The sequence below is a fragment of the Hibiscus syriacus genome, unplaced genomic scaffold, assembly GCF_006381635.1.
Source record: "Hibiscus syriacus cultivar Baekdansim isolate YM2019G1 unplaced genomic scaffold, ASM638163v2 tig00000340_pilon, whole genome shotgun sequence".
Taxonomy (NCBI): Eukaryota; Viridiplantae; Streptophyta; class Magnoliopsida; order Malvales; family Malvaceae; genus Hibiscus; species Hibiscus syriacus.
In genome coordinates this window covers 5492150-5506749 of record NW_024061783.1, presented here as the reverse complement: position 1 = coordinate 5506749, position 14600 = coordinate 5492150, and positions in this window count along the sequence as shown.

Genomic DNA, 14600 nt, shown 5'->3' with positions numbered 1-14600 from the left:
TAAACCAGAATGCGAGTTTTGTGGAAAGAATCATTATTGTTAATGCCGACTCATGTAGGGGAAATGTTATAACTATGGACAAGCGGGTCATTATAAAAGACACTGTCCAGAGTTAAATCCATATCATATAGTATCGGGACCCAGAGGGGTAGAGGTGGCAAAATGGGTAAACCTGGTACATCTGAGACTGCATCAATCGTGAAGGCAGAACTACTACAAGAGTATATCACATCAAGACTAATGATGATAGAGATGCACCTGAGATTATAGCAGGTACCTTTTATCTCTTTGATGAACCTGTTTTCGTATTGATTGATCCCGATTCTACATACTCGTATATTAGTACAAAACTGATCAGAGATATGGGAATCTTTTTAGAACCTATTTCTAGTGACATTGTTGCAATTAATCCGTTGGGCCATAGTGTAAAGATTAGTCGGATTTGTAATAAATATTCGATAAAGATACAGGGAGTAGAATTTCCTGCAAACTTATTAGAATTGCCTTTTGAGGAATTCAGGATAATCTTAGACATGGATTGGCTATCTTCCTACTATGGTTGGATAGATTGTCGTTTGAAGAGATTGTTTTTAAAAGATACAATGGGTTCAAAAATAATATTTGTTGGAGAAAGGGTGAGTCCCTTGTCCAATGTGATTTCAGCCTTTACTGCTAAGGAATTGTTGTCACAAGGGTGTCAAGCAATTTTAGCAAATGTATTGGATACCAGAATTGCTGATGTTAAGTTGGATGTTATTCCAACTGTACGAGAGTATCCAGAGGTATTTTCGGATGAGATACCTGGATTACCTCTAGACAGAGAGATGGAGTTTGGGATTGATGTATTTCCAAGTACAACACCTATTTCGATGGCTCCTTATCGAATGAATCCAACAGAGTTAAGAGAATTAAAGGCTTAATTGGAAGAGCTACTGGATCGAGAATTTATAAGACCGAGTGTAACACCCCAACCCGAATCTGACCCGTATACGAGTCCGAGATGTTACATTGACATTATTAAAACCTTTCTTTTACCCAATAGCAGAATATTTGAACTTATATTAAGAAAATACAATCATATATTGTTGAATTATATTTCAATATAACAAATTTTAAAAAATACGTTTTCATGAATAGTATCGTGAACAGTAATGAACATTACTGCTATAGTAATTTTCGTAGACTACATATAAATTCATAAATACTTAAACTTTCATCAATATAAAATTACCATTTACATATATACGTTTAAATTTATGTAAAACATTTTTATATTATTAGAATCTGTTAAATGTCGACTAAACTATGACTAAAATAGTCTATTATGTCTTACGGTTACTAATGAGGCGATCTTGACCGAATATCCAAATATCTCCTTACAAGTTGTATTCAACCTACGTGTGAAATAAAAACACGTTAAGTGTTACTTAATGAGGCATAATTATTCACAAATAACATTTCTACATACAATTTATGTTCTGATATTTAATCTCCACGGAATCTTTAATTACAATGAATATACTATAATCTGCATTACTTATGCCATTAACCTCATTTATCAATTATTAATGGAATTCATACATTCCATAGGAAATTCATACAATTCATGAAATTTCTTTTTAATATTAGCACTCTCAGTGCTCTATATGGAAGATCATACACTTGGTATACTTCCCTTTTTATTTTAGCACACAAAGTGCCCTATTCGAATATCCGTACCATTAGTAGGATTTTATTACCATTTTAGCACATGAAATGACCTATGTGAAAATACATACCACTAGTATGATTTCTTTATCCTTGTAGCACCCTTAGTGCTTTATCTAAAAATCCATACTCTCATAATGATTCCCTTACCATTTTAGCACATATAATGCCCTATTTGGAAATCCATATATTCAATATGATTTCCTTATCATTTTAGCACACTCAGTGCTTCATATGGAAACCCATACACTTAGTAGGATTTCCTTATCATTTTAACACATTCAGTGCTTCATATGGAAATTCATACACTCAGTATGATTTCCTTATCATTTTAGAACATATAGTGTCATTTGGTAATCACTATACATACATTAATAAATCATGCTATTATAACATTACCACATGTACGTACATAATTAAATGCACTCACCTGGTTTCCCTTGCTATTATTTCCAATACGCAAATCCGATTACTCAGCTACTTTGTCTTAGCCTTTCGTTTTGCTAGATTCGGGAGCTTGATTTCAATCTTTCAAGCATCCATTAAAGACACATTCAATATCACTTTTTAGTATTTTGAAATCTTTCATTTCTTAAACTAAAATAAAGGCAATTTTCATTTATTATTTAAGGTATGTATCGCTGCACTGCAGAATGCATCGATACATTCCTTAAAGTGTGCATCGATACATTACTTGTGCATTGGTACACAAATTACATTCAATATTTTCATCTTAAGGGGGTGCATCGATACACTACATGTGCATCGATACACTCAGTGCATGCGATGTTTATTTATTTAAGTGTGCATCGGTACACTACTCATGCGTTGATGCACCTTGCCCATAATTTACATTTTGAGCACAAAAATGACTTCATTCCAGCTCAAATACTCCATATTTCAACCCTTTTCATACCCTTAACTCAAATACTTTTAGTTAAATTCATTTATACGCATTTACCACATCTTTAACCTCAAAATCTTATCTTCTACAAGAGATTCAAGAATCATACCCAATTTTCAACATGTTTTAAATCCAATTCTAACACTTCATATTTCTTAATTAACTTCATGACAAGTCAAATCTACCATAAAACATTCATAAACCTTTATATTTCATCATGTCACTCAAAAACCCATTATCTTTAATCTCTAATATCTCATCAATAACTTAGTTTTGATCTCATTTAAACTTTCCTTTAGCTTCCATAATATACAAAGCTTCAATTCCCATAAAAAATCGAAGGAAATAACCATTAAATTGAAAACTTACCTTTGAGCTGAGGGGGAGAGTTTTCCACGACAATAAGAGAAGAAGATGAAAGGGTTGACTTCCTATTCCCCTCTTCATCTTATCTCTTATCTTAATTCCCCACTAATTGAATATTAAATTCAATTTAATCCGATGACCAAAATATCCTTTTAATCATCATTTCTTACAATTTAGTCTAAGCTATGAATCCTATTCATCCTAGTCTTTTATTATTTAATTTAATAAATCCTCGTATTTTTAAATCATTTCAACTTAATCCTTAAATAAATTTTTGGGGCATTACAATTATCCCCCTTATTAAAATTCGTCCTCAAATTTTAAAGGAGTACCTGAATTAAAAAGATGTGGAAATTGCTTTTCCATATCCTCCTCCCTTTCTAGGTAGCCTCTTCCACCTTGTGATTCTGCCAAAGCACTTTGACTAGCGGAATCCTTTTGTTACGTAATTCCTTGATTTCCTTAGCCAAAATTCATATCGGTTCTTCCTCATAAATCAAGTCTGGTCGAATCTCTATCTCCTCAGGAGTGATAATATACGCAGGATCTGATCTGTACCTTCTAATCTTTGATACATGTAAACATTGTGGATCTTTTCCATGTCTGGAGGCAAAGCTAATTGATAGGCTACAAGTCCAACCTTTTTCAATACCTCATATGGTCCAATAAATCTTGGACTCAATTTTCTTTTTCGCACAAAACATAATACTTTCTTCCAAGGTGATACTTTCAAAAACACTTTGTCTCCCACTTGATATTTTATTTCTTTCCTTTTTAAATTTGCATAGGACTTCTGTCGATCCAAAGCTATCTTTAGATTCATCTGGATAATCTTCACTTTATCCTCCATATCTTTCATCAAATCCGGCCCAACCATATCTCGATCTTTTAATTCACACCAATTTAATGGCATTCTGCATTTTCTCCCAAACAAAGCTTCATATGGAGCCTTCTTAATAATTGGTTGATAACTATTGTTATACGCAAATTCCGCTAAAGGCAAATATTTTCCCATGATCCCAAAAACTCAATTACACATGCCCTCAGCATATCCTCTAGTATCTGAATAGCTCTCTCTGACTGCTCGCCTGTATGAGGATGAAAAGTTATACAAAAATTCAATCGAGGACCCAATGCCCCATGTAAAGATTTCCAGAATCTTGAGTTGAACCTTGGGTCTCGATCAGACACTATCGATATTGGCACTCTATACAATCTAACTATTTCTTTTATATATATCTCAGAATACTTATCCATCCAGTAATCTACTCAAATTGGAATAAAATAAGCTGTTTTGGTCAATCGATCTACAATTACCCATATCGAGTCCTTTTTACCTGGTGACAAAGGTAACCCCAAAACAAAATCCATTATAACTCGCTCCCACTTCCATTCAGGAATAGACATTGGTTGTAGTAATCCAGAAGGTACTTGATGTTCAACTTTCACTTGCTGACATGTCAAACATTTTGCTACAAACTCGGTTACAACTCTTCTCATACATGGCCACCAATAATAACTCTTTAAGTATTTATACATCTTATTTCCACCGGGATGCATCGTCAACGGACTGTAATGCGCCTCACAAAGAATTTCTTTCCTCAATTCCTCATCATTGGGAATACAAATTTTTCCTCGATAATATAAACATCCATTATCCTTTATTTCAAAATCGTTAATTTCCTCATTTTCAACTTGCTTCAACCTCATTAAGCATTTCGTATCTCGACCTTGTAGCTCTTTAATTCGATCTAAAAATACCGGCTTTAATTTTAATTCAACAATTAAAACACCATCATCATTAAATGATACATGTGTATCTAAAGCCCTTAGAGCTGCAAAAGTCTTTCGACTAAGCTCATTTGCTACCACATTAGCCTTTCCCAGATTATAATCAATAACCAAATCATAATCCTTTAAGAGCTCAATCCATCTTCGTTGTCTTAAATTCAGCTCTTTTTGAGTCAGCAAATATTTTAGACTTTTATGGTCCGTGTAACATGACAACGCTCACCATACAAATAATGTCGCCAAATCTTTAGAGCAAAAACCAATACAACCAATTCTAAATCATGCGTCGGGGAATTTTGCCCATGATTATGCAATTTTCTGGAGGCATAAGCTACAACCTTTCCTTCTTGCATCAGCACACAACCCAACCCATTATGGGATGCATCACTATAAACTACATATTCTTTACCCGACTCAGGTTGCACAAGCACTGGATCCTTGGTTAAAATTTTCTTTAGCATCTCAAAGCTTTCTCGGCACTTCTCTTTCCAAACAAATGGCACATCTTTCCGCAACAATTTGGTTAGCGGCAGAGATAACATTAAAAAATTCTTCACAAATCTTCTGTAACAACCCGCAAGTCCTAAAAAACTTCGGACTTCTGTAATATTCTTTGGGGATTGCCAATCTACTATAGCTTGAATCTTCTTATGGTCCACTTTAATGCCTTCTATTGACACTATATGACCGAGAAAAGAAATCTCAGATAACCAAATTTCGTATTTGGATAATTTAGCATATAACTTCTTATCACGAAGTATCTGAAGGACTACTCGAAGATGAGTATCATGATCCTCCTTTGATTTGGAATAAACCAAGATATCATCTATAAACACTACAACAAATTGATCCAAAAATGGTTGAAATAATCTTTTCATTAAATCCATAAATGTTGCAGGAGCATCCATCAATCAAAATGGTATTACCACAAATTCATAATGTTTGTACCAAGTCCGAAAAGCCGTCTTGAAGAAATCCTCTCTTTCAATCTTTAATTGATGATACTCCGATCTCATATCTATCTTTTAGAATACTGATGCGCCTTTTAATTGATCAAACAAGTTATCGATCCTCGGAAGAGGATACTTATTCTTTATCATCACCTTGTTTAATTGGCGATAGTCAATACATAACGTCTTAAAACCAACTTTATTTTTCACAAATAGCATAGGTGCTCCCCAAGGAGAAACACTGGGTCTGATAAATCCTTTATCCAGTAACTCCTGCAATTGTGCTTTTAATTCCTTGAACTCTGTTGGAGCCATAGAAACAGGTTCAGTGCCCGGATAAACCTCTATTCTAAATTCCACTTCGCGATCTAGAGGTAAACCCGGTAACTCTTCCGGAAATACCTCTGGAAATTCCATGACTGTAGGAATATCCTTTAACATCACTTTCGATATTCGAGTATCTACAACATTAGCTAGAAAATCTACACAACCTTTTTCCATCATTTTCTTAGCTGTAATGGCTAATATCACACTAGAGAGTGATTTTGTTTTTTAGCAATCACTACTATTTCGGAACCTTTCGCATCCTTCAAAAATAATCATTTCTTACGACAATCCACCCATCCATGATGCGAAAACAACCAATCCATGCCTAGAATGATTTCAAATTCATCAAAAGGCAACTCCATTAAGTTTTCTAAAAACACAATCCCTTGAATCTTAATTGGACATTTTCTACATACTTGAGTTACCCTTGCACTATGCCCCAGAGGGTTTACTGCTATCATTTCACTAGAGATTGGTTCTAAAGGAATTTCTCTAATTTTAATCAACCTGGTACTAATATATGAGTGTGTCGAACCAGGGTCAACCAGAATACAAACAGGATCATCGAAAAGATGAAATATACCTGTTATAATCTCCGGATCATTACGATCATCTTTAGTATTTATATTATATACTCGGGTCACTCCCCGAGTTTCTTATCTCTGGCTAGCCTCATATTGACGACCTGATTTTCCTCTCCCTCTACTTCTATTAGGTGCTGCTACAGATCTATCAGACTGTACGAATTTATCACCATACTTCTTTGAGCAATTTCAAGCAAAGTGACCATATTCACCACAATTGAAACAAGTACCAGAAAGCAACCTACATGCTCCCCTGTGTGACTTACCACACATCTAACATAAATGTTTCTCTCTATGAGCTCCACCTGAGCTAATAGCATAGGAATGGGATTGCTTAGTTTTCCAGGAAGCTGCAGAATGATCGGTTCTATTTGTGAATTGAGAACATGAGCCCTTGCCCCTTTTTCCATACTGTGCAAATAAAGACATTCTGATTCTTTTTACCGTCTGAATACTCTGATTTATTGCTAACATTTCCTCTTGAGCTCTTTCAATGACCTTTGCTCTATTTATAAACTCCTGTAAACTGGACAAGTTTAAGGCCAACATCATTTCTTTCAATTTAGCCCTCAAACCCATAATAAACCAATCCTGACGAGCTTTTTCATTAGGTACTACCTCAGTATCATATCGGATAAGTTTGTTGTATTTAGCCTCATACTCATGCACTACTCGATCGGCTTGTTTCAAGTTTAAAAACTTCAACAACATCGATCTTATAAACTACTCCCCAATATACATGTTTTTAAATTCGTCCAGAAAGAACTGCTAGTTCACTTGTTCGGACAACGCATACATCGTCGTGTTTGTCCACCATACTCGGGCTGATCCTTTGAGTAATGATACTGCTCCACTCAACTTTTCATGATCGGAGTACTACAGACTCTCCAACATCACCTTAACATCATTCAACCATAAGTGTGTGTCCATCGGTCCCTCGCTTTCTTCTCCTTTAAACTCAGGAGCTCCCAAACTTTTTAACTCATTTGGAATTAGCATCCTTGGTACTGAAGGAGTAGGGGGAGTCAGAGAAGGTTGGATTCGTGCTAGGATAGCATCAAGAGCTTGTATAAAAACTCCAAACTCTGGAACATGCATACCCTAAGGTACTGGTGCACTGGCATTCTCTGATAGAATCGGATGTTCGCTGTTCTCTTCATAACTTTCACTACCCGATCCATCTCTATTCTCTAGTCCAGCCGCCCTTCTCGAATTTGTATAATCCGAAATCTAATTTAACATACATACAAATATTTCTTAAGTTAGTAAGGAGAGACATATACATATTCTTTTTATAACCTATCAGTAACCATGACATCTTAATGGCATGTAAACTTTTTTTTATCAAATACACTAGATTTAGGCCAAGAATCGGCTAAACCTATAGCTCTGATACCAATAAATGTAACACCCAAACCCGAATCTGACCCGGATACGTGTCTGAGATGTTACATTGACATTATTAAAACCTTTGTTTTACCAAATACCAGAATATTTGAACTTATATTAAGAAAATACAATCATATATTGTTGAATTATATTTCAATATAAAAATTTTTAAAAAAATATGTTTTCATGAACAATACTATACGGTATGAACAGTACCATGAACAGTAATGAACATTGAACAATATTCCGATGCGCTGCTATAGTACGTGAACAGTGTACCGATGCACAAAAATTTCGAATCAAAATTGTGTATCGATGCACTGCTACAATAATTTTCATAGAATACATATAAATTCATAAAAACTTAATCTTTCATCAGTATAAAATTACCATTTACATATATACGTTTAAATTTATTTAAAACCTTTTTATATTATTAAAATATGTTACATGTCGACTAGACTATGACTAAAACAATCTATTATGTCGCATGGTTACTGATGAGGCGATCTTGACCGAATATCCAAATGTCTCCTTACAAGCTGTATTCAACCTACGCGTGAAAGAAATACACGTTAAGTATTACTTAGTGAGGCACAATTATTCACAAATAACATTTCTACATACAATTTATGTTCTGATATTTAATCTCCATGGAATCTTTAATTCCAATGAATATAATATAATCTGCATTACTTATGCCACTAACCTCATTTATCAATTATTAATGGAATCCATACATTCCATAGGAAATTTATACAATTCATGAAATTTCTTTTTAATATTAGCACTCTCAGTGCTCTATCTGGAACATCATACACTTGGTATACTTCCCCTTCCATTTTAGCACACAAAGTGTCATATTCAAATATCTGTACCATTAGTAGGATGTTGTTACCATTTTAGCACATGAAATGCCCTATGTGAAAATCCATACACTCAGTATGATTTCCTTATCCTTGTAGCACCCTTAGTGCTTTATCTAGAAATCCATACACTCAGTATGATTCCCTTACCATTTTAGCACATATAATGCCCTATCTGGAAATCCATATATTCAATATGATTTCCTTATCATTTTAGCACACTCAGTGCTTCATATGGAAACCCATATACTCAGTAGGTTTTTCATATCATTTTAGCACACTCAGTGCTTCATATGGAAATTCATACACTCAGTATGATTTCCTTATCATTTTAGCACATATAGTGTCATTTGGTAATCACTATACATACATTAATAAATCATGCTATTATAACTATTACCACATGTACATACATAATTAAATGCACTCACCTGGTTCGCCTTGCTATTATTTCCAGTACACAAATCTGATTACTCAGCTACTTTGTCTTTGCCTTTCATTTTGCTAGATTCGGTAGCTTGATTTTGATCTTTCAAGCATCCATTTAAGACATATTCAATATCACTTATTAGTATATTAAAATCTTTCATTTCTTAAACTAAAAGAAAGGCTATTTTCATTTATTATTTAAGGTATGTATCGGTGCACTGTACAGTGCATCGGTACATTCCTTAACGTGTGCATCGATACATTACTTATGCATTGGTACACAAATTACATTTGATATTTTAATCTTAAGGGAGTGCATCGGTACACTACTCATGCATCGATGTACCTTGCCCAGAATTTACATTTTGAGCATGAGAATGACTTCATTCCAGCTCAAATGCTCCATATTTCAACCCCTTTCATGCCCTTAACTCAAATACCTTCATTTAAACTTATTTATACGCATTTACCACATCCTTAACCTCAAAATATATTTTTTACAAGAGATTCAAGAATCATACCCAATTTTCAACATGTTCTAAATCCAATTCTAACACTTTCATGCCCTTAACTCAAATACCTTCATTTAAACTTATTTATACGCATTTACCACATCCTTAACCTCAAAATATATTTTTTACAAGAGATTCAAGAATCATACCCAATTTTCAACATGTTCTAAATCCAATTCTAACACTTCATATTTCTTAATTAACTTGATGACAAGTCAAATCTACTATAAAACATTCATAAATCTTCATATTTCATTATGTCACTCAAAAACCCATTATCTTTAATCTTTAATATCTCATCAATAACATAGTTTTGATCTCATTTAAACTTTCGTTTAGCTTCCATAATATACAAAGCTTTAATTCCCATAAAAAATTGAAGGACAGAACCATTAAATTGAAAACTTACCTTTGAGCTGAAGGGGAGAGTTTTCCACGGCAATAAGAGAAGAAGATTAAAGGGTTGACTTCCTATTCCCCTCTTCATCTTATCTCTTATCTTAATTCCCCACTAATTGAATATTAAATTCAATTTAATCCAAATGACCAAAATATCCTTTCTTACAATTTAGTCTAAGCTATGTTTAATTTAATAAATCCTCATATTTTTAAATCATTTCAACTTAATCCTTAAATAAATTTTTGGGGCATTTCACCGAGCATTTCACCTTGAGGTGCACTGGTGTTGTCCGTGAAAAAGGAAGATGGATCAATGCGTTTGTGCATAGATTATCGACATTTGAACAAGGTTACTATAAAGAACAAGCATCCTCTTCCGAGGATGGATGACTTGTTTGATCAACTTAAGGGAGAAGTTGTTTGTTAAAAGGGTATCGATTCGCCCTACAGGAACCGATTCCCCCACTGTTCAATATACTGGAAATTTTTTACCAAACTTGTTTACTGTTCATTACAATTCACTGCTATAGTAGAAACTCGGGCAAAGACTGTATTCCACCACACACTGGCTTCTTCCATCAGTAGAGACACAACCACATTTGTTAAAAATTTTCCAGTATGTTAAAGGGGTATCGATTCCTCCTACAGGAACCAATTCCCCACTATTCACTGTTCACTATTAACTATTCATAAATAAAAAAAATCTTTTGAATCAAATTTGTTATAACGAATTATAAATTATTTGTTATGATATTTTTATAATATCAGTTACCATTTTCAAAGAAAATAAATTTTTAAATCGCTTTTGAATTGGAAAATGTGTTTAGAAATTCGGGTGACATATATAATCTGTATAGGTATAATTATACGGGTTATGGGTGTTACATTTATTGGCATCAGAGCTATAGGTTTAGCCGATTCTAGGACTAAATAGAGGTTGGTTTTAATTAAAAAGTGTATACATGCCACTAGAATGTCAAAAGTTATTGATAGTTGTATATATACTGTGATGATGCTTATTAGGAGTAAATTTACTCTTTACTAAAGTACGATGATTTTAATTGTGTTCAGATGTCAGATCATCAAGAATCAAGTACGATAGGCGAGCATGTTACTCCTGTTCAAAGTGGGAGTAATGAGGTGAATCAGAACCCACCCAATGCTCAGCCGAATGTAGAGTCGTCTAATCTGAATCAACAGGATATGCATGTTCGAGATCAGGGGTTGTTTTTACAAGCCTTAGACACCATTATTAACTGTCGAACCCCAATGTTAGTTATGAAAGAATTGAGGAAGATGAGAGCACCTGAATTTCGAGGTGATTTGGATGATATTCCAATGGTTGCTGACTTTTGGTTAAATGATGTCAAGAATATGCTCAACATGATTCCTTGTGATGATAAAGGAAAGTTAGAAGGGGTTGTGTCTCTACTGATGGAGCAAGCCAGTGTGTGGTGGAATACAGTCACCGCACGAGTTTCTACTGTAGCAGTGAAAAGTAATGAATAGTAACCATGTTTGTTAAAAAATTTCCAGTATGTTAAACGGGTACCGATTCCCCCTACAGGAATCGATTCACCCACTATTCACTATTAACTATTCATAAATAAAAAATAACTTTTGAATCAAATTTGTTATAACGAATTATAAATTATATGTTATGATATTTTTATAATATTAGTTACCATTTTTAAAGAAAATAAATTTTTAAATCGCTTTTGAATTGGAAAATGTGTTTAGACATTCGGGTGACATCTATAATCTGTATAGGTATAATTATACGGGTTATGGGTGTTATACTTTGCATGCTTTTGGAGTTTCCTTAATTAGTCGTTATTAATTTTCCAAACTTAAGCTATTGCTTGTCCTCAAGCAATGAATAATAGCTAGAAGAAAATTAAAATTGTCATGGCAAAGCAGTATCAAGAACATCATCAGGATTGAGATTACAGCCCTCAACAAAAATATGTGGCCTCAACATGATCGACAATCATATTAGTCATGTCCCCTCCCTAGTCAGGATCCTTTGTTATTGTGTGTGCGTGATTGTAACTAGTCTATGCATAGAGGTAATTAGAAAACTTAAAGTAAGCACTTATAGGTTGTCAAGGCAACAAATTATTCATCAGGCTTAGTTTATACTCGTAGTTATTTATCAACTTTTATTCTCTTTATTCACAATTTTTTTATATAGGGGAGTCATCTCATCACAACTATCGTTCCACACTCTAGGTGAAAGGGATCATATCTTCCACCCCCATGCTTGTCGGGAAGAGTCATCCTGTGACTACTTTCATTCACTCATATGGCTTGGCTACTCTTAATTTCTTTTGGAGTTTTTTTATTCATGCCTTTGCACATAGGAGTGTCCCTTTGTATTTTTTGAGTTTTCAAGTTTTTAAACAATAGAGAGTTTTTACCTTACCCTTAGAATAATTTTAAGTCTCGGTAAATAGAAAGTTCCTTCCCTAAAATTTTACATATTACCTAGAGCAAAGACAGCCTACAATCGTGTTTATAAGTTTCAAAGGATCAAGCCTAGGGTTGGTTCTCTTCTTCAGACAGTCTTCACAATAATTCTAGCCTAGGTAATAGAATTTTGCATTCATCATTGGGCATCCCTAATTCATTCATAATAATAATCTTAACTTGCGTATGTCATGACAACCAAAATTTTCAACCAATTAACATCAATTACTATTTAACAAAGAATGGCAGAATGGACAAAACCTCCCCCAAACTTGTGGGATGCATTGTCCTCAATGCATGAAAAATGCACTAAATGCTATTATATGCAAATACGAAAATAAAAACAAAAACAAAGACTAAAAAACTTACTGTGGTGGTGTGGCTTGACTTGACGCCCTTGTGCGGCATCGTTTAAGAGGGGAACGGCTCTCTGATCCCGAGTCTACTGCTTCTGGCTGAGAAGGAGATGACTAAAGTATATGACCCGTCGTTCTCTTGTATCGCTTCTTGCTAGTCAAAGCGCGGGCTGGAGTAGACTGCTCGGTCGTGGGAGTCAGTTATACTGGAGCTGGTGGTGGACTAGGAGCTGCTGTTGGGGCTGGTGGTGTCGATTAAACTGGGATGGAATGGGATCCTGCTCAGGCTGCTTTAGTGCTGGCGTGAAATCTTCATCAGTGAAGAAGTGGGGTGGAGTATTACTACTACTTTCGATGGTGGAGAAGGATGAGGAATTGAGGATCTCCTCGGTGTCGCCGTGGCTTTCTTCTGGTACGGGTGAGACATGGGTTGCCAATGGTGGCACATCAGTGGGCACCCTTAGTGGAACGTCTGGAGACACATAAAATGTCAAGGCATGGAATGTGCTGCCGCCCGCATTATAGTTGAGGAGGATACTGGGGAAGGTTGGTATTCTGATCATTGTGGTTGGGAGCAACTCCTTGATGAAGGCGTTGAGTTGCATGTCCCTTGCCTTGGCGTATTCAAAGTAAATTTTCATGTGGTCCTCTAGGCACCCGATCTTTTCACGCGTCTCATGCGTGTGTGTGACCCCAATGGCCATTCTAACTGGAAACTGAATTTTCTCCTCACCCTAAACCCTCATTTGGGTCGTCATCATTGAAACTCATCAACTCGGGGACCTTTTTCTTTATAATACCCTCATTGGGTTTGATGAAATCTTCGAATAGGTCCTCAGGAACCTTTTTCTTTCTGCACAACGCGGTTATAAGGTTTAGGAACAATAAGTTACCACGGTTCCTCTTGGCACAGTCATGAATATTCTCAAAGATGATTTCACCCACATCGATCGTCCAACCGTATATGATCGAGTACAACAGCATCAGCCGTTTAACGAGGACAGTGGTGTTGTAGGACGTTGGCATCAGCTTGCCTTTAAGAAAATGGTTCCACAGTTTCACGTGTGGCTTGAGGGCTCGGCGATCTACTCACTTTGTTGTGGGGGAATTCCCTTCAAACTTGGCCCACCCAAAACATATATCCTGTAGAACTCCACTGTACATCTCTTGATCTGCCTCGGCCATAAATTTTTTATGCTGATCATCTACCTTCCCCAACTTAAAGTATTTGTTAAGTGCAGAAGGGGAAAAGCGAATGAGTTTTCCTCAAACATATACAGTGTGGTTGGAGGTGTACCCAAGGTGGGCATAGAACTCCCTCACCATTGCCGGTGCTACGGCGTTAGTATTACGAGAAAACTTCTCCTAGTTATGCTTCTTTATGACATCCATCACCTCAGGGCCAAACTACTCCTCTCCCTCAGCTGGAAAAACAAATCCATCTTCAAAATAGACTTGGCGTTATTGAATGGTTTTGAAGCGTGCCTCTGCTTTGGCAGTTTGGAAACGTTCGAAACTCTGTCTGGGGGGTGGGGCCAGTCTCGAAGTCAC